Raw genomic sequence first — 25459 nt, 5'->3', positions numbered from 1 at the left:
CTTTCTATTTATCAAAGAACCCTGAAAAATTGCAAATCCTAAAAAAATTATGGTTTTGACGAAAATGTTAAGCATCACAAATGTTTTCAACAGTAAAAATGAAGAAATGTTTCTTGAGCACCAAATCAGCATATTAGAATGATTTCTGAAGGATCATGAGACTGAAGACCGGAGTAATGATACTGAAAATACAGATTTGCCTTCGCTGGAATAAATGACATTTTAAAATGGTAAAATAGATAGTTATTTTAAAAGGTAATTTTGTATATATACTGTATATATCTATGTACATTTATAAATATACCTTTACCCTCTTAAATTTCTCGGTTTGTGTTGATTTCAAATTTTGAAGAAAAAGATGAGGGAAAAAGGCAGACATTTTCTTGTTCGCTCCTTTCTTACTCCTTTTTTTTGGACCAAATCCATTGAGTTTCTGCTCAATTGCACAGATTGTAATCTTATTCTGGCAGAAAGACCTGCTGGAAATGAAGCCATAGATCACACGGAGGGGAGCGGACTGGTAGAGGAAGAGAGAGAGAGAGAGAGAGAGAGAGAGAGCTGGCAGAGATGGAGAGGTGGATGGAGAGATTGAAGAGGGCAAGAAGGAATAATTGCATGAAAGTGAGCGGGGGGGGAGAAATAAATAAAAGGCTATATCCATCACCTGGCCGAATCCACAGCGCATGTTACCCATGTGTTACCTTGTTACAGAAGATGACATTTAGACAGAGGGGATGTTCTCTCTTCACTGTCTGCCCGCATTAACATTCTGATTCTGCGGTATATGCAGCATGAAGTCTCTCCTACAACCCCATTCAGTCTCACAGAGACAGCTCTGTCTTTGACTCCCTCTCTCTTTCATTCTCACACGTTCTCTCTCCATCTCTGCGCTTTTGGCAGTGTTCAGAGAGGAAGCAGAGAGAAAAAGGGTGCGAGGAGACGGGGCTATCTCTGTTATGGAGAGCTCTTTAGTGTCTTTGTGCTCTGCATGTGTCCGGCCTTACCCTCACATGTACCCGCTTGTGTTTGGACTAGCATAAAACTGCCCGTTCAGCCCTGGCAGCCGTTGCCATGGAGACAGAGTGGTGATGGACCCAGAGAGAGGCTGCAGGTAACCGAGAAAGAAACCGAAGGAGAGACAGACTTGAAACAGAGAGGGGGGTCTCACTGGAGGTAACCGTCTACTTTGAGCAGGACCAGTTGAGAAGAGAGGTGACAAAAGCAGAACTTAACAGCTTCTTTCCATCTGTAGATAATTTGATGACATCACAATGGATATTTTAAAGGAAATAGTGCTGCAGCAATATAATCAGTGCGCTTTACTGTTAAACACTCGCTTTATTGTATTTAATGAAACAAAAGCTTTAACATTAACTTGGGTAAGACTTTCATTATAAAACATAAGGGTCATGTACATACAAATATGTCTTTTTTTATCTATATAGCATCACGTCAAGCCAAATAGAATGTATGTATATATATATATATATTTTGTGAAGCTTTAATTGTGCTTTATACTCAGAAATGAGCAGCTTTGCTAAGACTAGGCTAATAGGCATGGAACATTAGTCTATAAAATCTCACTTTAATGATACAGTAAATTCTATTTATATTTATGCATTTGCCAGATTCTTTTACCAAAAGTGTCCAATAGTATATTCAAGGTATGCGTTATCTTCTTACCAGTTTGTGCATTCCCTGGTAATTTAGCCCATGGTCTTGCCATTGCTTGTGCCATGCTGAGCTACTTTTAGTTTTTAAAAGACCAGATTTGGTCTGTTAATTGTGCAGTATTTCTCTTGTTCGCTCCTATTTTCTGCACTTTGAGGTGCTCAGGGTTAATGGACCTTTGTGTGACACACATGTAGAAAAATGATCAGCTCATGCTAATCTGGAAACTAATGAGTAGAATCACTTGTGATTTGATTAAAGTCGCTATTAGATATAAACTGTGATTGTCTTTGCTTCCCTATCATGACTTGGTATATCTAAGTGAAACTGCTTCTCAAATAAGAAAGAAAATGAAATGTTGATTTTGTCCATTGGAATTGATTGCCTCATTGGACTGCTGTCATTGGTTAATTGAAGCCAATCGCATGCGATTGACAGGTTGTTGGAGCATTATTGGGTATGTATTATGGAGCAAAGAGAACACTGACGACACGTCGACAGACAAGACAGAGCAGGTTACTTATGATATTAAACAAAGTCCCAGCTTTCAAATTGTGTAGTTTTTTTTTTAAGAAATTCAAACAATAAAAACAGTTTTGTGGCTCTTTAATATGTTGTGAAAGATTGCTGTAGCGCCTCAGCTCAGGCGGCTCGTGAACCGATCATCTCTTCCTACTAGTTCATTTATAGCATCAAATAAACATGAATGAACGAGAAGGAATGTTGTTTCAAACGTGAAAAGATGCCAGTGCACACCATTTTTCAAGTTCAAGTCCACCAAGGTTAATCTTCTAACACCTGACTGCTTTGTCGGACAAAATGGCGGATTCGGCGTTATGATTGATTAGATCACTTGTCAATCAAACTCTCGCCGAAGGGTCAATTGAATGTAGTTCCAAAAATGTCATTTTGTTCTCTCTTAAAGGGACAGTTCTCCTGAAAATGAAAACGTTTCAATTTACTTACTCTCATTTTATTCCTCTATTTTTCCTCTATTTTCATTGTATAGCCAAATACATTTCCAAATACATTACTTGATTCTGTGGAACAGAAAAGAAGATATTTTGTTTTATTATTATTATTATTATTATTATCTTTCAATGAAAGTCAAGGGGTTCCAATGTTGTTTTGGAAAAAAGAAAGTCTTGGATCAACGAGAGAGTAACAAGAAGTGACAAGAATTTAATTTCTTTGTAAACTATCTCTTTACAAACAGGTTTTTTTTTTTTTTTTTTTTTTTTTTCATTCAGCTGAACAATAGCCTAGGAAAATTTTGGTGCCAGAAAAAGTGGAGCTTTGACACTGTGACAGATAACTATCAGAAACTAGGACAGTTCTCAGAGGGACAGTAGGGGACATGACAGCGGGGACAGGGACTCATGATGAGGACCCCTCACCTCAGAGTTTGATTTGAGCCCCACACACACACACACACACTAACAGACCTCCGTTCCTTCAAGTGTCCTTCACTCTGAGCAGGTGCAGTTACATGGTGACCTGTTTGGCGGTGGAACAAAGACACTCTCCTTCCTTTTCTCTCTGTGTTGTATTCAGTGTTCTGAAGATAAAAGACATTAATTTAATTGTTTGTGCCACAAATTCCTCTTCTCAGACAAGCACGTTTGCACCAGTTGCTTTTCTTAGCGACTGCTTTCAGACCGGACTCATTGATCGTCCCGATTCCACGTCAGTCCTTCTGTCTCTGCATCTCCATGGACGCGTCCCCGCCGATCGTCCTCATCAGCCCAGCCCGACAGACCTCCTCAGGGGGGCCCCTTGCAGGAAGCATCACCGTGCGAGTAGGAGTATTCATTAGATGCATCCATCCATCCATTCCTCTCTTCCTCCACCTGTTCTCCCTGGGAAGTGCTAAGGTTAATTAGCACATTCGATTACATAGACGCCTCAACCATTTGCCCTCGTTTTCCATCTCCCTCCTTCCCTCTCTCCTCCACTAAACTCCTTCACCTTTACCAACACTCTTGAAACTCACTCTATGGGCCAGTTGCCCAGACCTAGACTTGTCCTAATTGCTTTAAATGGTGACCAACCATTTTAGCATATTGATAAATGGAGGGTGAGGGTTTGTTGGGTAATCACGGAATTATACCTTAAACCAAACCTCATGGCTGAATAAAGAGCTTTGAATAAGGTTAACACCATCCAAGTCAGAGCTTCTTCTAGAAAGAACCCCGCAGCTGCCATTTAGTCAAGCGTTGAGACATTAGCATGCCTGACCATGTGCAGCTATTTGTTTACTGTGATTCAAATAAAGATAACTGGTAAAACAAGCTCTCTGTGAGCTGTTTTTGTCTGAGAACCCTGCAGTACTTTCTCCAAGCTGCCATAGAAACACGCTTTGACATGTTGCATGCGCTTGTTTTTCTTGAGAAAGCTCATAACACATGCTAAAGCTGTGGAGCTAGCACTTGTGTGTGCGTTTGTTTTCTGGAATGTGACTGTCCAAAAGATGAATTTAGATATTCATATCTGTCAAGATTACATTAGCTAACCTTATGATGCACATTCAATCACTCATCAAGGTTAATGTTACAGGTCCACAAAAAATGTGTTTGCATACATTTCTGAGGGTGTGTTCATTTGCTGTTTGTTGTTGTGCCCATGTGTATTTAGGCGAAATGCATTTTTTTAGACCAGTAAGAATTTGCTAGGCTAGTTTGTGCTGGTTATTGCTACAATCATGCTAGCTAGCTGATGGACATTTATAGTCAGGCTATGCATCATCAAACTAGCTGGAGATGGTTGTTCTTAAAGATTATTTAGAAAAAAATGCCATTCCATTTGTCAAATTATGAGATTATTTTGATAGTATACAAACTTAATTCTCACAAATTCTTGTTTACACAGCTTTTTTAGTGATTTGATTCACTAAGGCTCATAAGAATCATTTGTTCTGTGATTGAACTGTGACAGTCTGTGATAGAGTCATTTGTTTGGAAATCGATCTGCACTGGTTGCACTGTATTGTTTTGATTCACTAAAAAGAACCAGCTAACAAGAGTTATTCCTTATGTGTTTGAGTTGATGTCTTTAGCCTATTCTCTGACCAACATCCCACAGCTTTTCAGCAACAAAAGATGCCTCACAGCTGTACACAATGTCCATACTTCAGTCTTCACACATCTTTTATACAACTTCCTGCTGTTAGACGCACACACAGATCCTTTCCAGCCACACGACAAAGGCTAACCCGCCCAGGGCACAGCCTATTCATTATAACCTTATATGCAACCCATAATCCTCTGTTTTGTTGCAGTTGCATACAATGCGTGTACCCCAGCATGATGTGCATCCACAGTTAAGCCCCTCTGGATATGATCTGTCCCTTCCCTCCTCCAAGATCCAGTCTATGCGGGCCAGTAAATAACAGCAAGGTTAAACACCTCTTGCTCACCTCCTCACTGTGAGAAGCGAAAAAAGAGAGAGAGAGAGTTTTCTGAGGAAGGCTAGTGATGAGCCTTGGCATGAATAAGGATGGATGGTGAGATGAGAGATGGGAATGATAAATCGTGTGGTTTGGAAGTGCCTCTCCTTTATGTAAAAGAGGTACTTTCAGAACTGACACAGCCATAAATCAGACATGGACTTCTCTCTCTAATTTCATTACAATGGCAGGCAGAGAAGCACACAAACACACACTCTTTCTCTCACACTCAATGTGGGTTAAGCTGTCTGGGGGTCTGTGGTTTGGCCACAGGGGGTTCTGTAATATTCACCTGATGGGTTTGTTTATCTCCTTCATATTCTTTTAACAACAGTGCTTCATCTGTCACACCTCTTTTCCACCCAGGGTGTGTGAAGTGCAAAACGCAGTAAAGCTCTTTCTCATTTGGATTTTAAAGCAGTAATTTTAACCAGATTTAAAACTATTCAGATTTAACAATCTCTCCTCAAATTTTCCCAGGAATTAGGGACTTTGGGGTGGTACTCGGTGTGTTCCGACCACAGGAACCAGGGTCTAAGATGACTTTTTCACTGCATGGTACAACCCATTTTGGCATGGTACGGCTCGGTTTGTTTTACTAACGGTTTGCTTTTCCACTGCAGTTTAGAACCGCTTTAAAGTGGGTGTGATTATAGATTGATCGTTATAGTTGCGTCACCTCTACTGCCTTGGATCCGCTCCTCGACTACCAACAAGAGGAATGTCTGCACCTCATCTACTGACCACAATACAGCCATTTCTTTTTTCAAGTTGCGTGTGAAGGTCATTTTTAGCAGGTAGTTTAAAAAAGTTGTGCGAACAAGTTATCCTGCATTGGCTGTTACTAACTATTTAAATCTAGCATGTTCGGTGTCTCGTGTTTCAAATTCAAATTCTGTTGCGGTGTGTGTAGTAAGAGTTGATTGCTATTCGAATAAAAAAAAAATACGACCGATGGACCAACAATGAGGTTCAGGCTTTATTAAGCTTATATGCGGTGGACGAAATCCAGCGGGAACTGGAAAGTTGCAAGCAGTCCTACATCACCGAACTAATTTGCGTAATCTTTATGTTACTTTAGACCACGATGGAAACGCAGACAGAGACTGGTCTGGGGGAGAAAAAAATTCCTGGGAAAAAAGTTCTTGGGACAAATGGTTCCGGGTAATTTCAGTGGAAACCTGGCTTTAATGTAAGGTGTCATGCAGAAGTTGAAAAACCTGTAACCCTAAGGATAAGCAGTTGTAAAAGTGGAGCACCACTAACCCTCACTTATTCTGTAGTGCATTATATGGGTGTGAGACTAGGTGTGGCAAGGTTGGACAAACTATGGTTTCAAAGCCAGTTTGGGTAGATTTTGAGACAAAAAGGGTGTGTGTGTTTACTTGCGTGCAAGTTATGTTTGTCTTTCTCTTTCTCTGTCTGTAGCCTGAGTAAGTGACTGTCCTCCTTCAGGTGGCAGATGCTCACGTACATTTGTGCGTGTCTCCTCTGTGGGAGGTGCCGAGGGCTCCAGCTGTTTTGGCAGATAAGATGTTGTCGACGAGCTCCTGGCTTCCCACCGTGCATCGGCGGAACAGAGCAACTACTGTCACCACACACACACTTGCAGTTAGCCAATAACACACTCCCAGTGAGCCAACTTACACTATCATAGCAGACTGTCCACCTGCTCTAAAACTGTCCACACAGCACAACATGCATGATTCGACCCTATAAGCCCCAGTTACTATGGTTACCTAATTACCTCTTGGTCCCAGCACACCGGCCCGTACGGAACGTAAACAACTGTTCAGCGGAAACGCGCTCACAGCTTTTCGACATTAATGAAACGTACACATGCAATCCTGTAACAATAATGATTCATACACCCTGTGGCCTTGAACATAATTGCATTAATGAAGCCCGGCATTCCCTCTGTTGTTCTCCTCGCTGATACAGTGTCTGATGACTCAGACTGCCATGTTTAGCAAACGGTGAAAATCTCTCCCAACCTGTCCGTCCATCAGGGCGTTACACAACTGTCAGCCTTTAACTCAGTAATCACTGCCTGAATCAGCTGAGAATGTTTCTGTCAGATAGCACTGACCAAGCATTGCTGTCAGCTCAGGTAAAGAGAGCTGCTGAAGCGTATTCACTACCGAACGGGAGGCTGGGACATAGCTGGTCTTCTTCCAGCTTATGAAACCTTCAGACTCAGTGAATTACACTTTTGATGTGTCCTTAAACCAGCTTGCTGTTGCGGTGGGGTCAATGCTCAGACTGCAGATGGAAAAATTTGGAAATGGTAAGAGATGGTTACCCATCTGGGAAGAAGAATTTGTTTAGGTGAAGGTGAAACTGAGGTGTTGGTGGGTGGGTCTCTAACCATGTTCATTGGATGATAGCAGTGTATTTACATTTGATAAACAATTGTTTGGCAGGCTTGGTGATTCAAAAGATATGTGCTTGACTAGTGGTGAATGATAGAGGAAGTATTCGGAACTAATACTTTATAATCACTTTCGTTATTGACTCATTTAAGAAACATTATTGCTTTTGTTAAGCATATTCAATTGGTTAGGAATGTCATGCGTATATATTGAGCTGTTTAGCTTAACAAAGTGCTGCATAGACAGAATTTGACTGCTGACCAGTCTGAACCAGAAAACCTAAAAATACAAATAATATAATATAATATAATAAATATAATATAATATAATATAATATAATATAATATAATATAATATAATATAATATAATATAATATAATATAATATAATATAATATAATATAATATAATATAATATAATATAATATAATATAATATATGACCCAAAACTTTAAATGTCTTGTGTCATTGTTTTGACTGAGCTAGACTGGACTAGATTGTTTGACTTGTATTTAAAGTAATCACTAACAGTTTGTTCTAATTTTTACATTAGTTAAGTGTTTGTCAAACTGGAAAGAACCAGATTAGAGCTTGCTAGATTGAGAAAGTTCTTGTTAGTCTGACACTAACCATTATATCATATAAACAGAAAAGGTAGATGTTGCACCTGTCCCTATTTGTACATAAGCATAGCGAGCCCAGCTAACTCACTGTAAAATCTCTAAATCAGACAACAATCAGTTTTCGACATATAATTTAAAAAATATATATCTCTAAACATCTTTTCACAAATGCGATCAAATCTCTCAATTTGATGAATTTTCAGGACATTCTGTTCCAGGACTGGATTTATAAGATTAAACAAGGTTGACAGCGTCGTGTGTTTACTCATAACTAATTTAGCTCCATCGTTCTGCATTCATAGGCATTTGTGTCTACAAATCTGTTGGCATGAAGATGTGTTTTTCTTCAGATGCTACAGATGGAGAGAAGCAAAACTTCTAATTTCAGGCATCACTCACTCAGACCTAGCTGCCAATGAGTGCCATTCAGTTCATGTTTACACAGCCCACCTCATAAAAGAGCCCCTCACATGCCCTACCGCAACTCCTTGGATGTAATCGGACTCTTTAAGATTCCTATTTCTGAGTAGCAGTTGTTTGTTTGAAGAGGCTAATCATAACTGACCTAATGAAGAGATTACGGCCCGTAAAGACCAAGATGACGATCAGAAACGATCTTTTCTTTTGAGGGAAAATTGAAATGCATTAGTGTTACACGAAAGGAGCTGAATCTCTCCCTCTCCTTCTCTCTCTTTCTCTCTGTATTGATCCATTTTAGTGGATTTTTGGTGGCATTTGCTCATTGCTTTCTCATTTCAGAATTTATTGGATGACAACCACCACGTTTTGCAATCGAAGAAAACGTAAAGCCGTGAGAAGCTGACCACATTCTGCTTTTTCTATCCAATAATACACGTTCCTACAGCTCTCTGACCCATATTTCGACAATGTTTCTTTGCTGCCAAGTGTTCAATTTAAAGTTGATTTGATTTAGAAAAAGAATTTGAGAAGCTGTTGGGTCCTTGTGCATGCAGTATTTGTTTTCTGGGTGAAAGGTCATTTTGCTGAGTCCTGTGTGCGGATGGAGAGATAGCTAATCCTGGAATATCCTTTATGAACTAGAACCATTTTTTTCTATAAGCAGCTGTTTTCAGTAAAAGATTTTCACTGTAAATCTACTCAGCTGTCGTCAAAGAGGGTGAAAAATACCTGAGCTAATCTAAAATCCAGCAGCAGGACGGTGAAATCCCTCAGAGCTCTCTGGTCAATAAGCACCACATTCTACAGAGCAAAACAGCTAATTTAACCCACATCTATTCTAGACCCAGTACAGCAGGATCTTTTTGTCCTAGAACAGTGGCCCAAAAATTGGACACTTAAGCAACACTTAATGTATGAATGTCATTGTATTTAGTTCAGTGTTTTCAAAACTTTTTTAGTTTTGTGTATCCTTGCAGCCCCATCACTAAGTACCCCTTTATTGGGACTGAACCAGAAATGTGTACAGTAAATCGAAGTTACCAATAAATTATATCTTAAGAAGCTAATTTTCTTGATTTTACATTTAGATTATCTTTGCCGTCATCTAAAAAGTTAATTTGTCAAATTTAGCCAATTTTTAAGTCAACAACATCTTGCTGTACATTATAATGTGTCAAAAGTATAAAAATCTGACCCAATGCAGTGCTAATATGAACAAATTTTTGTCTTTTACCCGTATTTTGAATTATGCATTGTGTTCTGTTTTAGGGTTAAATGAAAAGTCTGTAAACTTAAAGGATCATGTTGTATTGTGAGATTTTCAAGTGTAAAGAAACTCTTACATTGGTGTGATTTTAAATGTTCAGAAATGTTTTTGATGCCACTCTTTTGTATTTTTCTGCTTTAGCTGATAGCAGAAAAGCATAAAAGCCTGAAGACCCTGAGCAAAGGAGAGGATTTTTAATCTAAAGCCTTTAGTTCAGATGTTTAGAAAGTGAAAGAGAATGAAACGGGTTGTTCTTTTGTATTCTTGCAAATCCATTGAAGATTAACCTGATTTCCCACAAAAGCAGTAAAGTTTGCAGTCAGATCATTCATATTTTGCAGTCAAGTAGCACGCAGCGTTCTCCTGTGTCCTGCAGTCTTATAAAAAGAGCTCCCACTGCTTTTTTTTATAAGTTGGCTGAATTGCAGAACATTACCACTAGACATTTTCGTGTCATGTTGCAAGAGTCAGTCCAACAATATGTAATGGTTTAAGGTGTGGATGTTCAGAAGATGTGTTCCAGATTAACTCTTTCAAAGTTCACTGACATGAGAACCAGAGCCAGGTAACACAGGGAATGCTGTGGACGTGCCTGTCCTTGTTTAAAGGTGTCCAATGATGGACTCCTAATCCTGGATTATCTGTGTGGTGGTTGTAGATGGCACAGATAAGGTGGGAAAGGGACCATTGCTCTTTATGTGGAATGGCTCAAACATGTTTCTCTCACACACTAAGATAAGGTTTTATGATTTTAGATTCTCTCTGAGCAGAAAGACTCCTCAATTTTTTTTTTTTTTCTCCGAGGCTAATACATGCAAAAACATAGAAAGCTGTCTAATGATTTCGCAACAAATCCATTGGGCTTTAGTATTGGGACTTTTTTGTTCTGCAAAGCACAACAATTGAATTCATCATTTTGAAGATGAGTGAAAATCAAAATTTAAATATTTCTGTTTCTGTATTCATCCCTCTGTGAATGTTAGTGCTGTGTGTTTTTAGATGTCACATCCTCGCTGATCAAAGCCAGATGTGTACGGTCTAGTTCAGCTTTTTTCAGTCAGGCTACGTGCATATAATATTTATTAGTAAGTCAAGATGACCAGTCAGTAACTGGACTGATGTAAGTCTCACACACCGAAACGCCATAGTAATGACGTTTCTGATTCATTTTGAATTGGACAACTGAAAAATTACTGTCTTCAATTGTGAACTCAATATCGGCTCTGAACAATCTAGTGACCGAGTGAGATTCAAACTGCTATAACTGTGAGGCTGTTTTGTGTGCATGATTTTTTTTTTCCCACTAAACTAGTTTAATGCAAACCCCGCCCCTGATTTCCAGCTAATTTCCTTGTTCAACCCAATCTCTAAGTCACCAGTCAAAAAAGTTCACTCTTCATGGATTCAATTCAGAGTTCAGAAATGTCATTGATGGTTGACAAACAGTAATGCTATCTATCAGGATGTGCTACCAACACTATACTAAGTTTAGGGTTGCAATCCGCACTCTGATTGACATGACCACTGAAATCTTTAGAACCGGTTTGGGAAAAGTAATCAAGTGTTTTGTGTACCCTTTTGACTGACTAATTAAAAAGTACTTCAAAAGTTTATGAGTGTCATTACAATCAGTCATCACAACCTGTGCTGTGTTTGGTACAGAAAACAATGGCGCATACTCTATAATATCAGATGAAACTGCAAATGGACAAACAAAGCTTTGCTGTCTTTTCCCTCAATTTTATTATTGCCACTTTTTTTGTCGCATTTGCGACATTTTAGTCGCAGTCCCAAGCCCTGATTTCCATAAGTATTTTGTGTGGAGTGTGGCGGTACTTTTGTGTTGTGAACATTAGAGTATGTCTACTGTACTGTTTTCCATAATTTGTCCCCTTTCAAACCTGCACCCAACCATTTTGGGGTCATGTGGACACTCCAGAGTTTTGAGTAATAGATGTACATTTTCACTTCTAGCTTCTGTACATGAAAGTTTCCTTTTTGTACTTTCCTGCAGAGGAAGTGTTGTTGTCCAGAAGGAAATTACCGGTTGCTTGAATTAATGACTTGGGCAGGCAGTTTTTCTTGCTGACAGAAAAGCTTCACCTGAATGAGCAAAAGCCTTCTGCCTCTGTTTCCTCTGTGGCGTGGCGTTGTGTTTTTCATTCCCTGCTGCTCTTTGCAGTAGAAACGCTCTCTTCCTTACCGACCGTGTGACATCACTACCGTTTCCTTAAAATATTGTGCTGTAGTTGAGTTGACGTCACTATCATTTTTTACTTTAAATGTCAGGGAAACTTTAAATAGGCACATTTTTCTCAGCCTCTCTTGAATAGTGATGATGACATGTCATAGTTCGATTTAGTTGTCATGCTGACAGGCGCATACATCACCCCCTGCTCTGTCCATAAAACATAGTGTAGTTTAAACATTCATCATCTCTCCATCTTTTATTCCATCATTCACCCTTCTTTCATTTTCACCTTGCCTCCTTATCGTTCTCTTTCCGTTTCTTGGTTTCTGTTCACCTCAGCCCTCATTGCCAGGACAGGGGTGTTTGCAGGCCCTGAGTGATGTGGTTTTTAATAAAGACATGCAGTGGGTTGCCAGATTGTCAATTTTTATGCTGCTTGTGGCTTTCAGGGTGATTAACGTCCAGAGATGCCATTATATTGCTCTCAAGCCTGGCTGTAGCGCTGGCCACTGGCCCAGGGGTGCTCTGACGGTGCCTTTTATTCCAGACAGAAATTGTTGTGGCATTTTGTGGCCACTGCCTTTGAACTACCAACTACTTTACTTTTCTTGGTGTATTGCTATATAATGCTTGTTGGTGCTGTATTGAACATGGTGCAGACTCAGTTTCTTGTAACAAATGTGGGGAACTTTTGTTGGGTCAATGATAATGTTCATTGCTTTTTCTTGAAAACACACTTGGCATAGTTGAATAACAAGAGTTCAGTACATGGAAATGACATACAGTGAGTCTCAAACACCATTGTTTCCTCCTCCTTATGTAAATCTCATTTGTTTAAAAGACCTCCGAAGAACAGGCGAATCTCAATATAACACCGACTGTGACGCAACAGTCGGGATCATTAATATTTATGTCCCCAAATTTTGCATATGCCAGCCCATGTTCAAGGCATTAGACAAGCCAGTATTAACGTCTGGATCTGTGCACAGCTGAATCATCAGACTAGATAAGCAAGCAAGGACAATAGCAAAAAATGGCAGATGGGGCAATAATAACTGACATGATCCATGATAACATGATATTTTTAGTGATATTTGTAAATTCTTTCTAAATGTTTTGTGAGCATGTTGCTAATGTACTGTTAAAGTTACCATCGTTTCTTACTGTATTCACGGAGATCAGAGTCATGTCGTTATTTTCATTATTAAACACTTACAGTCTGTATAATTCATAAACGCAACTTCATTCTTTATCAATTTCTTCATTCTTGAATCAAATGTAAACATCCAAATAAATACCATACTTGCATAATCGGATATGTTGCATGACGAACACTTTGTAAAGATCCATTTTGAGAGTTTGAACTTTGTTTATGCAATGTATTATAGAGTCGCGAGCTTGGGGAAGGGGAGCGTGGCATTTAAAGGGGAAGCACGCTGTGTCGGTGCATTTCTAATTAAGCCCCAAAATAGGCAGTTAAAAAAATGAATAAAAAAAATCTCTGGGGTATTTTGAGCTGAAACTTCACAGACACATTAAGGGGACACCTTAAACTTATATTACATCTTGTGAAAAAGCATTCTAGGGCACCTCTAAAGGGCATGTTGTTCACTTTAGTAGTGTTTATTTTCATTCCCTGAAATGTAATTAGAATTTTATATTTTATATGTCAAGATTTCATAATTAGTTTTATACCGTCATAAGTTTTATATGATCATTTTCCACCTTATATTTTGACTTTGATAATTTTAGGTTAATAAGCTGTTTTTGATACTGTTTGATCTCTTTGCATGGGAAATGACTAATAATGCATAATATAATATATCAGTTATTGAATGATATATATATATATATATATATATATATATATATATATATATATATATATATATATATATATATATATATATATATATATATATATATATATATATATATATATAATTTTTTTTTTTTGTATACATTTTATATCTAGATAACCTTTGCATCTTCTAAAACTCACTATAAATAATTTAATAAGTGTTAAATGTTATCTTTAGCTGATCTCAAAATGATTATATTACTTTAAATGTCAGGGAAACTTTAAATAGGCACATTTCCCCAGACTCTCTTGAATAGTGGTTATGACATGCCATAGTTTGATTTAGTTATCATGCCAACAAGCACATACATCACCTCCTGCTCTGTCCATAAAACATACACATTTTTTATACTGTACAATGTAATGTGTGATGCCTACATTTTTTTTTTTTTTTTTGCATTTAAAACAGTTGTTTTTAGTGTTTTATTTATATAGACAAAATAGTGTAAAACTGATAAAGGCCTGATTTACGTTATCAGTTTATCAGTATCTGTATATCAGTATATTGACACATTCTTAGAAATTATTATCACCATTGCTGAATACTGAGTAAGCATTGGTTTGTAAATTTGGGGTCCTTTTATGTAAATGTTCTCATGGTTTTGACATCACTAATGTGGTCTTGGTAGGGTTTGTGCTATGAATGCTATATTATATCTCTATAGTTGTTTTTTGTGATATTTTCCCTTTAAAGTAAGTATACAGTATTAGGCATCCTGTAGCTGAGGAAACATAGAGAGAGAGTGAAATAGGTGGTCCGAGATGCAGCTAAAAGGCCACTTGTCACCTGACAGGAGTGAAACAGCAGGACTCCTGTGGACACTGGCAAAAGGACATGTCAGGGTCACTGTCAGCAAGAGTGAAAAGACCAAGATGAGAAGAAAGAAGTAAAGGGGAAGGTGGTGGGAGAACGAGAGAGAGAGAGGAGGGGGGCAGCAGGTGTAGCAAGAAAGAAACTGAGGCAGCCTTGACTGATGGTGAAAGGAAGTGTTTGATTGTAAAAGTCAAAGCTGTGCGTGTAGCATTGTTTTGATGCAATCTGTATTGCAGTGAATTGAGTAGTCTACAGTTATAACAGATTGTTGCATTAAACAGATTCTGCTTTAGACATTTATTCCAATGGAATTTAATATTAGCATGTTGCTAATCTAACTCTAATAATCCTAAACGCACTTAATCAGTCATAGTCATTGAATTTAATTTTTTATGCTAAATGAATTTATTTGAAGAGTCAACATTTCTCTCACATCGTTCGCCATCTTAAATTCATTTTTTGATTGGTTTCATCATGACGCATTCTGGGTTTCCTGTTCTGAATGTTTTGAGATGCTGCTTTATTATTTAGCTAAAATAAGGGCTCTTAGGAGGCAAGATACCTGGCTTTTGGAACAGCATCAGGAGCATGTATATGATGCCTTAAAATGCTCCCTCTTTAGGCAGCTAAGTTTTGGAACAGAGCAAAGGGAAAGATACAGTGATCCGTTTGTGTCTTTAACCCGTCTATCCGTTCCCACGGTATCAGGAGGAGGAAGAACTGACCCTGTATGAGCTCTGAACCCCTTCATCTCTCTCTCCCTTTCTCACCCACACATTCACATACACAAGGGATCTCTTCACAACATCAACAACATCAGTTATTTGACTTTATATTGTTTAGATCAGCAGTTCTCAACTGGTTTTGCTTCTAGATGCAAATATTGGATGTCAAGGGGAAAGCCAACACAGAACCAATCTATCTATGTTGGCACCTGCCTAATTTGACTAGCTTCTATCAACTCACATGTACATTTTCACCAATATACCCTAGTTTGATTCAACACAGCCTTTTGACACCAGCAATTCAAAAAATGGGAAGCATGTTCTTTCGACTTCCTCTTGATGAACTTATTTGTTTTAACAATGCACGCCTACACTACCATTCAAAAGTTTAGGGTCAGTAAGATTTTTGTTTTTTGAAATAAATTAATGCTTTTTTCAGCAAGTTCACATTGAAATGATCACAAATGACTGTAAAGACATTATAGATGTTACAAAAGATTTCTATTTCAAATAAATGCCACTTTTTATTCATAAGAAACCTCAAAAAACCCTGGAAAAAAATATATATCATGGTTCGCACAAAAAATATTCAGCAACACAACAGTTTTCAATATTGATAATAATAGTAAATGTTTCTTGAATACAAAATCAGTATATTAGATTGTCATGTGACACTGAAGACCGGAGTAATGATGCTGAAAATTCAGCTTTGCCATCACAGGAATAAATACATTTTAAAATAGAAAGGTTATTTTGAATTGTAATAATATTTCACAATACTGCTGTTTTTACAAAATCTTTAAAAATCTTTTACTATCTAATAGGTAGAATCAGATACTTTTTCATCATTCCATCATATCTGATCTTTCTTTGTGTTAGCTTTCATTTGTTTTCCAGTCACGATTTGTTAGAAAGCTATCCTTTGATTTCAAGAACAGAGGCTTCTCAGTATCTTTAAACTCCATTTTTAGAGCTCAGTTTCTTTATTTATATTCTGATAAGGACTGAGTGGATAATGAGAGACAGAAATCTGCCGACTGAGACTGGGGCGAGAGTTCATGTTTAATAACGCTGGGGTTGACAGAGCATGGGGTAACAGTTAACGCTTGGTTAACAATACAACAGGTACAGCAGGGCTAATGTGACCACAAAAGGAAAATTCCAAATGTCGGGTTTTATTAGCTGAACAAACAATTTGAAGTGACGTCTTTTGTGATTTGTGACAGTTTCTGTGTTTTTAAGCTTTAACTACAAGGTTTTTACCCCTGCTGTGATATTTGGATTAGGTCCTGGATATATTTGTGTTGTACATTTTGTTTTTGTTCTTGCTCAATCTTGTGGTGTTGAGTTCAGCGTCTTTTAGGATCAACCGCCTGATGCAGCTCGCTTTTTTTCTTGTGTGTGTGTGTGTGTGTGTGTGTGTGTGTGTGTGTGTGTGTGTGTGTGTGTGAATACAACATTTAAATCTCTTAGAGGTAGGGACAAACTCTCACTCTCTCACCCTCTTTCTGTTACTCTGTGATAAATTATATATGAATAGTCAGTGAATATTGCCGTCAGCCAGACCAGATCAGACTTTTCATTGCAGAAAAAAGAACAAAAACATCACAGTAAGTCAAGATAGAGAACACGACGCTCTGAGAGAGAAATAGACAAAGAGACAGACGGAGAGAGAAAGAGAGGACAGAATTGGAGCAAAGTTGTGGAGCTGGATGAACTTTATTGTGCCTGAACATTGTTAAAGTATATTACTGAATATTAAAGTAAATAGTACTGAATATATGCTACTTTTATGCTTCAGAAGACTTGAAATGTGCATGAGACGTACGGACTCATTTTTATGGTGTTTATTTTTGTTGTCGGATTTGGATATGATGAGGGTGAGTAAATAATGACAGAATTTGCACTTTCTGGAGGATCTTTCTCTTTAAGCTCTGCTGGATGTTTGTATAATCTATTATCAGTGCGCGTGTATAGTCAAGACTCAAAGCAGACTGTGACTAATCAGTATTTCCACTCCATGGTGAACTCTAATTTGTGTAATTCATCTGGCATCAGCTTAGTCGGACACACAAATCAACCCACCAAACTCATGACTTTGTCGTTAGCCGCTACCGCGGGCAACATCTGAACATGAACCCAGGAAGAGATAACATCATTTTGCAGGCAAATCAATGTTAAGCTCAGGTGAAATGAGATAGTTTGGCCTTGATATAAACGACCTGCGTTCCAGCTCAGCTGGAAAAAATACATACTTGAGCCTAAAAACACTTCAATTAGAGTCAAATTACAGCTGTGGAACATGAGTTGAATGTACGGATTATCATGTTTAGTTGTATGCAGTTCTGACTAGTTTATCTGAACTGCGGCAATTATGTATGTTTTTGTCTGGAACAGGCATTAGTCACATCCATCGGTGCACAAATTAGTCAAACGCATTTTGTGCAACCAACATCTAGTAGGATAATATTTTCACCGTGTTCGGCTAATGTTAGGATTGCCACTTGAATACTCAATCATGTGCAATGTTCTCTAAAGCTGTAGGTGGTTGTTTGCCGTAATTGAAAGCGTTTGCTGGCGAAGTGTTCTAGAAGGTCCAGTATATTACCATGCGCAGCATGGTCCTTCACTACGTTTCATTTCCCCACTGAAAGACAGCGATTAATCTGATTAGTGATCTATCAGCTGAAAGTTCTGCCTCCTGGCTCTAATGGTCAATGCCAGAGCCTGGTCTGAATTATTAACAGATCCATTCCTGGAGACCAGGGACAATTCATCACCAAACAGAGAGGCGAAATGAAAAAAGAAAGATATATGTGGCACACATGCACTGTGTCCACAGATTGGTAAAAATGTTTTGTGTAGCGGTAAAGAGTAAGCAGGTAAGATAAGTGTGTTTTAGATTTAAAGGAACAGTTCATTCAACCACCAGATTCCCACCACTTGGGAAATTTTGAAGAATGTAATAGTGGCTATTTTCCATATAATGAAAGTTAAATGGAGGTCCACATGACCTGTGCACTACATTTCCTTTTAAAGAAACGGTTATTCTAAAAATTTTCATTATTTATGCAATTAACTGACCAAAATGTAATATTGTTCACTGAATATCTTCCACTTCTACTGTATAACTCTGTACTGGTTAACTAGATTTTTTAAAAATGCTGTTGGACATTGTTGATATTTGAAGTCAACCCAAACAAACCCACCCCTCTCTTCATTGCTCCGCCTTCAATTCTAACCACCCTGCTCCGAGTCGGTCTCGAAACCCGGCCCAATCGCTGCTGGCAGTCGAGGCGAGTGCACTAACAATGACACTAAACACCGCATTCTCTAGCGGTCATCTGTGTGTTGCAGTTAGTCACCAACAACACAGCAGCTTTAGACAATCAATGACACTCAAACCCAGCGTTACTCGCATGTGAAGCGGAATCGAAGCAGCCTCCACGTCTGTTTTCAGGCCTTCCCACTTAGCTTTCTCCAGTGCTGGAAAGCTTTTCTAATATTAACGCGGGTCCTAAAGTGCTTGCCCAGTCATAAACCTTCATTCCACTGATATTCTTTTGAGCTCTTTTGTATTGTCTCATCTCTCTTTCTGCAGTTTTTTTTTTTTTTCTTTTTCAAATCTCCCTCTTGCTTGTTCTGTCTCCTCGACCATCATATGCCCCCTAATGCTGATTGGTTAGACGTTTGTTGTTGGTGTCCGCCCGACTAACTTCCAAACAGTGTTTTTGAAAAACTACATACCCCACCTTCAAATCAAATTTGTTATCAAATTCAAATTTGTTATTGATATCAATAATGTTTTGTAGTACACATGACTTTTGTAGTTCATTTCAAAGCAGGGAAAGATTATCAGTTAAGTAACTTTTTTTCATTCTGTTTGTAAAATAAAGTTATTGTATGGCCAGTTTTTGTGTAAATTGTTCCATTTAAGAGAAAAGAAATTTAATGAAGCGTTTCCAAATGTCACACAAGTTAGAGGTTACAAAACTGTTTAGCCTGCCTTAAATATTGAAATCAATGGTTTTCGGCTCAAGACTCTAATGCCAAATGTTCGGTACATTTTAAAACTTAACCTACAGTATGTAGGCATCTAAGTGGTGATGGGGATGAGTTTATAGTGGAGACACAATGAGTTTTGTTTTTTATTTTATATAAATTGGCTCTCTGGAAATTGCGCAATGCCAGCAGCCATGACTCCAAACAAAGCCATAATCCTCAATGTCCTCAACCCTAAATCTAACCAATAATCATAAACCTATACAGATCTCTAGTAATCATAACCTAATCTCAACCCAACACTGTGCTTCTAAATCTCATGTTGCCTAAATGGAAAATTATCCCAAACCTTCAATCTAATCTTGATCCTAAGCCTAATTCTGGTCAGCAGTGTCTCTGAGTGCATTTGCAACAACAACAGCAACTCTGTGTGTGTGTAGACCAGCCTACTTTTAGGACACTAATCACATTGTAGAACATAAACAGCTGACACTCAGCTGAGATTTATTTATTACACACATGCAAACACACAATTTACTGGATTAGTAGTCTGATCCAGAGGTGATTTAAAGGTACAGTTTACCCAAAAAGTTAGAAATCTCATTATTTACTCATCCTCATGTCTTTTTAAAGCCAATATAAACCAGTATGGACTACTTTTATGGTAACTTTAGTTTTGTATTTTTTGTTTTCTTTTGTGATTTGCAGAATAAATAATGTCATACAGATTTAGAAAGACATGAGGGAGAGTAAATTATGGTAGAATTTTCATTTTTGAGTGAACTGTCCCTTTAAGACCACCCTTCTCATAAGCTGCAACAGGTGCAACTATGTCACAATAAAGAGAGAGCTCTTGAGAAATATGTAATAGACTTTGGATGGAATTGATAGAATTAGATTCTTTCAAGATGCAGTACAGCTTGGATACTGTCATGACCATTAGAATCTAATGACTAGATCACTGACCCAGAGTTAGTTCGTGAGAGGGAATGCTGGGACCACAGAAAGACTGCCAGTAAATCACAGCGCACACACAAATACTGAGATTGAATGTGTAATTTAGCCAAAATGGGATGTACTGGCTTCTTAGAGTTTCTACATTATTGTCTTTTTTTATCCTTGAGTTCATATTTCAAAACTGAAACACTCCAACCACAGTCCGTATTGATTTTATTGCAGTGTAACTTCATGCTTGGAGAGTTACATTAGCTTCATTTCAAATGAACTGTGTTTGATGGATTGGCTTATTCACAGAGCCAATGACATCCACCAGGCCAAACAAGAATGAACTATGGTTGTACCCTCCACAGTGAGGCATAAACACAGGATACAGTAAGTGTGTCTGTGTATAAATCCAGTTCAGCTTTGACAGAAGCTGAAAAATATCCGTAGAAATTATAAATGAAGTGTAACTTTCCCAACACTGATAATTCACATCATGGATTGGTCAATACAATGTTCCCCGCCTGTTCGTTTAGCTACTATTTATATCACTGCACCCATAGTGATTCACTTTTAGCCTTAGCACTGGGTATGTTTACATATCAGGCAGTATTTGTTCTAGACCGCCATTGGTACAGATCCTCAGCGGAGACCATGAGAACTAGACAAGTCCCCTGCACAGACCCTCATGGCCAGCTTCAACTCCCCTCCCACCAAATGATGGTGTAATCATGTATACTTATCTTCAAGCAGAAGGAAGTTGATGAAATATTGTGAATGATATAAATCTACAATCTGACTTGTAATGCAGCATGGAATTAAACCCCACCATTTTGGTTCGTCTGGCCAGAGGAGAACTGGACCCTGACTGAGTCTGACTGAGTGTTTTTTTTTTCTTTTTCTCTCTCTCTCTTTCTCTCACTCTCTCTTTTTCACCATTTCTGTCAATGATGGACTTCGGGCTCCTTGCCACTGTCATGTTTTGACTTGCTTAGTTTACTTATTATTCAGTAATACTATTATTCAGCAATACTATTGATTTGACTGCACTGACACTATTGGATGAGGACTGAACTGAGATGAATGATGACATTAAACCAGCTCTAGAGAAAACAGTACAGACGAAATTAACTCATTCCATAATTGATTAACTTTACACAGTTATTGAACCCAACTGAATAAACACTGAACTGATTTACTATTTTTCTATTGTCTTTTTAGAGCTGCTTCATAGCAGAATTGAATTCTGTTTGAATCACTATTTTCATGTTTATCACTGTAAATCTGCTTTTAAACAATCTGTATTTTACTGTATAAAGCGCTATGCAATTTGACTCGACTAGCTTTTAAAATATTGTTCTAATGAAAAGTAAAGTTTTTATAATAGAGTAATTTTAATTTTAACTTTTATAAAAGCAATAAGAATGTTGTGCTATATTTTGGGTTAAATCATGGTTAAAGTGCTTTGTTTGACACGCATGTGCATTAGCGTGCCAGGTTTATTGAAGTCAGGTTTTTTATTTTTCAAAGTATTTAAGTCACTAGATTATCGAATCAGCATTACAATAGTATGTGGAAGCCTTTTGCCACCTCTGAGTAAAAATATAAAAGGTATACTGTAGTATATTTTTCTTCTAATTGTAAATTTATATCTTATAACACAGTTTCACTTTTATTTTATTTTTTTTTATTTTAATTGTGACTATATCTCAAAATATGATCTTATTTCACATTTATGACTTTATATCTCAAATGCTTTTTTATCTCACAATATCTGCTTTATTTCTCCTAAATTGTTACAATAGGCTATATGGTGTGCATTAGCATACTTTTTTTATTGAAACAACCTAATAAAATACAGATGGATCAGAAAAGTCCATCAGATTTCCATTGCCACATATGGACAGAAAGCTTGATATATTGATTGTTACATTTTCTGGACAAGAGATCTGTGTGTATTTTGGTTTGTTTTGTTCATCCTGTCCTCTGTAGCGTAATATAAATGGTTGAGTTCAGACACAAGTTTCAGGCTTGTGAGCAATGACTGTTCACCCCTCCCTCACCCCTCAACCCCCGGGTTGGACGTAGGGAGGGTGAGTGATGGAAAGAGAAGGGTGAGAGGGCTAAATGCCTGAGCCACATGCGATAACTCACTAGCGGTTCATGGGGCTAACTGCGGTCAGAATGTGATAGCCTTGCACAAATGTATTCCGGGAAATCCAGCCAGTCACCCCCCAACCTCACCAGGGGTTTTAAAAGATGCAGGAGTATGGAATTCCACGGCCGGTTAATTGAATCCGTGATTCACCGTCTCACGAATTGTACTATTTCTGTTTTAGCGCTGCACAGCTGTATAAGAACCCTCTATTAAAATTTAATGTTCCCCTATTGAAGGAACCGCATGAGGTTAATGGAAGGATAGATAGATGCATATAGAAATGCATGGAGTTGCAGTATGTCTTGTGTATAAAACACAAATTGCCACCATGATTTTCCTGCCTTTTTTTTTGACAGAAGCGGGTTAATGAATGGAAAGTTGCTGTTGCTTTTTTTTCCACACACAGATGGGAGTTGAGCTCCCAAGCAGAAACATCTGGTCCTGTTTAGAGTTACGCCGTGTGTGTTTATGAGAGAGTGTTTTTAAAGCACGAGCATAAGAGGGATCTTTTTTTTTTCTTGACCAGTGGTGAGTTCTGAATCTTCCTCTGTCACGGGTCACTGGCTGGTTCACATTTCCTGCCAATATGAGTCACCTACAAACCAGCAGTTATTAGTCTACAAATCTCCAACACAGCCAGATCCAAATATATTAATGTGCCTTTTGTCTGTTTCTTTTTCTCTCTCACAGGATCTAAACTGAAAATATCTTTCGTCTTTGTGGGTGTCGCTATCTACACTCGTGGACATCAGTGAGAGCTAAAGCGTTTCCACTACTGCTCTTCTCCTGAAAAGATAACAGTGAGTTTTGAATTCATCTCTCTTTATTTACAGTGATTCAGGTTTCCTGCCTGTCATCATGGACACGCCAGTTCATATTTCCTCTCTTCGTCATGGCAGACAAAATCAATTGTAGACACAGCAGTTTATAGAGAAGCAGCATCAGTTAGAGATCAGCAGAACTAACAAACACAGATCGACCTGTCAGATCTGATGCAACCCACGCTAGCTGGATTGCGTCCGCTGTTAAGGAAATGTGATTGACGGGCATCTGAGATACAGATCTGATTGGATCCAATTTACTACATTAGTCCATTGTCTTAGAGGGTTGGTAATATGACAGTATACAGTAGGTATAGTTGGTAGGTAAGTAGGTACGGTAGCAGCTGGTAGAGATTCTGCTATGTCGTTTACAACAGTATAAATGGGAACATTTTTATACTCAGTTATAAAAAGCGATGCTTGCAACATCATCAAATGACGTCCCTTTCGTTTTTAGATTATTGAAGTCACTGGATTATTATCGAAAAGACATTACTGGATTATGTAGATGCCTGTTTTCATCTCAGAATTAAAATATAAACAAAAAGGTATTGTAATTTCTTATAATTGTGAATTTATATCTCATAATTGTGACTTTTTATCTCAAAATTGTGACTTAATATTCCCACATTATGACTTTATTTTACAATTGTGACTATATCGCAGTGACTTTTTGTCTCACATTTATTGGCTGTATTTCTCCTAATTTGCTACGGTACCTCACAATAATATGACTATAAATAAATAAATCTCAAAATAATTTTTTACTCTGAGGTGGAAACGGGTTATATTTAACATGGTTATTTTATAAATAGTTAATTTTGGGGTTGAATTTCTAGCACATATAGCTCAAACATGAGACCATTCCCGTGTTGTAAAACTCATTGTTTAATATAAGATTTTAAGGCATACCGTCCACCCTTAAAAGGAATCTTTGAGGGATTTTTGGTGTACAATGAAACGACCTTTGTTTTTCTGGTCAAACGCTTGGTTCTGACTAAAACTGACATGCCCTCACATCATTTGAGCAGCACCATTGTTCATTCACTCTTTCCCTCATTCTCTTCCCTGCTGCTGTCCTCTGAGCAGAAACAACAGTGTAAGCACTCTCATTCTAGATTTCTCTCTATCCTTCCCTTTTGTCCTGGAATCCACATTTTCATCCAAAGGTCATTGATGGCCACAGAGAATCACTCGGAGTGGTATTCAGTCAAATTGCATCATACTGTTTATCCCGGAGGTTCTCAGTGTATTGTGGATGATCTGGTATAGAGCTGAGCCCTGCAGGTCTGGAAACATGCCACTGGAAATGCGCATACCAACTTTGTGAAAGGTCAGGTGAGAAAGCTTAAAAAATGTAGAATTTTTTTTTTTTCTTTTTTTTTCACTCTGATGGGGTGAATGCCAGTGATGAACTGAGAACAAAACAGGTTCTAAGTAGTTTAGTTTAGTCAAATGCTTGTGCATGTAAATGTATGGCTTTTTTGTTGTTGTTGTTCTTTTTTGGTAATTATATCCAATTGTATGGTTGTATCATTTTTAAATCAAAACAAACCTTCTTTTCTTTAAATTCCTGGTCATTTTGTATAGGCCTACATTTAATCGAGCATGTTATTCCAAAGACAAAAATTTTTGTTTTTATAGTCTTTTATCAAAATATAATAACTTTCTCTGCCACTAAAATAACTGAGCTTGTCTGCTGACATTGCCAAGGCCACTAATGTTTCAACCAATGAGCACCTGCAGTATTTTAATATGGAAATAGTCATCCACAATTCCTTAAATTAATTTCTGGCTCCATTCTGGCATGGAAAACTCCCTTTTCAATAATTTCTGAGGGGAAAAAAAAAAACAGATCCTACATTTCTATAGATCCATATATCTGACATTTCTCATTGAATTTCCTTAACTCCGAAATGTCATATTACAGAAGTAAAAAGGGTTTGTGAATATCATTTCATGTTGACTTTAAAGCTATAGTTTGTTGGCGGATAATGTAAAAATCTCATTTTGGCACCTTTTCCCCAAATGTGTCTTGCAGTGATTACATGTTACATGAGTAGGCGGTCCTTTACTGACTGGATGCATTGGCGTTTACACTCTATATCCATGACCACGTGTGGCAGTGACAACCTCCAATGCGTTCAG

The 25459-nt window shown here is 37.9% G+C and overlaps 1 protein-coding gene across 5 annotated transcripts in view; it reads left to right on the top strand.

The window, feature by feature from the left end:
• The window catches only part of sema6cb (semaphorin 6Cb), a 162329-nt gene that overhangs the window by 46690 nt on the left and 90180 nt on the right, over positions 1–25459 (top strand). For all 5 annotated transcript variants that reach the window (XM_067407138.1, XM_067407113.1, XM_067407131.1 and 2 more), the window contains one exon: positions 23181–23290. The gene's annotated coding sequence lies outside the window, so the exon portion shown is untranslated. The remainder of the gene's footprint in view (positions 1–23180; positions 23291–25459) is intronic.

Source organism: Chanodichthys erythropterus, chromosome 2 (genome assembly GCF_024489055.1).
Source record: "Chanodichthys erythropterus isolate Z2021 chromosome 2, ASM2448905v1, whole genome shotgun sequence".
Lineage (NCBI taxonomy): Eukaryota > Metazoa > Chordata > Actinopteri > Cypriniformes > Xenocyprididae > Chanodichthys > Chanodichthys erythropterus.
This window is presented reverse-complemented; position numbering and strand designations above follow the sequence as displayed.